Genomic DNA, 1,640 nt, shown 5'->3' with positions numbered 1-1,640 from the left:
CAAATCTGGTATTAATGAGGTACCACAGTAAGGAGACTTGCAGCAACCATAAATCTTTTGATTTCCAAGTCAGTCGTCTATTTGTCTTTGTAGGCCGAGAGCACATATTTACTCTGCTTTCAGAGCAATGTAATTCAAATAGATGCTAGAGATGGAGGAAGATAGCATTGATTCATGAACATGTGTTGCTGTGCAGTAGGTCTTTTGACATAATAATAATTGCTATTTATTTTATACATTAAGAATAATTTCCAGGTACAAATACTGCATTCTATTCAAATATGTTGTTTTCAGAGGAAGTAGCACAGGAATTTTGGTGGTATCAGCACTCCTCTAAAGTCCTTTTGTTGGTTTTATAGTTTTCGTTGTTGTTTTATTGTTTTCATTTTGAGATTTTAACCTTAATTTTTTATTTAAAAATTTTAAAACCTACAAAACAGTTGAAAGAAGAGAACAATAAATACCATTTGTCTAAATTCATCACAGTATTAACATTTTCATTTTTTCCCTTCCTTCTCTCCCTCCCTCTCTTCCTTCCCTTCCTTCCCTCCTTCCCTCCTTCCTTCCTTCCTTCCTTCTCCTCCCTCCCTCCTTCCCTCCCTCTTTCTTTCTTTCTTTCTTTCTTTCTTTCTTTCTTTCTTTCTTTCTTTCTTTCTTTCTTTCTTTCTTTCTTTCTTTCTTTCTTGGCTAATCTATTTTTTTACATAACTATACATATACTTGTTTGCTGAAACAATGAAAATGTTACAGACATAAGGCAGTTGATCCCTAAATACCACATATCTGCTAAGAATAAGCATGTTCTTTTATGCAACTACAATCACTTTCATATATCCACATTCAAATTTCCCCAATTGACCAATATTGTATATTAAAATTGTTTCACTTTTTCAATATAGGCTCAAATCAAAGTTCACACAATACTTTTGGTTTTGTCTCTTTAATATTTTAAATCTCTTCTAGAAGAGCACTCTACTTTTTGTTTTTGTTTTTGTTTTCATGACATTGAAAATTCAGTACAGTTGTCTTATATTATGCCCCATATTCTGTAATTTTTCTTCACCATTAAATTCAAGTTAAATATTTTGGCGTAAGTATTGCGTAATACCTAGCTGATGTTGTATAACTTCTATTGTACTGCATATATATTATAAAGGTTCATTTTCCTTAGCATTTAAAACACATAATCTATGGGATAATACTTTTCATCTATGTGAATATCCTGTTACCCCAACAACACTTACTCAAAAGTTTCAGTATTCTTTGATGACCTTTGCTTGAATCATATTTGGCTGCAAATGGTAATTTTTAAAAATTCTCTCCTTTCTTTCTCATTTACTCTGTATAATCTATAAAGAAGAGATTTCCCCCTTTATTTCTTCTTTCTCCCTCTCTCTTTTTTGCCTCTGTATTATTATGGATTTGTATTGAATGGGATATAATCCATTACCATTATTATTCTTTTCAGTACTCAAGTTGTCCCATTTTGGCAAATGGCAGCCCCTTCGTCCTGGCTGTTATTCTTTTGACATGACCCCATCCATCTTGAGGTACTTTCTTGCTTTGCTTGACAAAATATCCTAGATTTGCCTTGTATTTTCCTTGCCCCAGACCCGGTCTCGGCCATTACTCCAAGGAAC

Source organism: Pteropus vampyrus, unplaced genomic scaffold, assembly GCF_000151845.1.
Source record: "Pteropus vampyrus isolate Shadow unplaced genomic scaffold, Pvam_2.0 Scaffold39, whole genome shotgun sequence".
Taxonomy (NCBI): domain Eukaryota; kingdom Metazoa; phylum Chordata; class Mammalia; order Chiroptera; family Pteropodidae; genus Pteropus; species Pteropus vampyrus.
Note: the sequence above shows the minus strand (reverse complement) of the source record.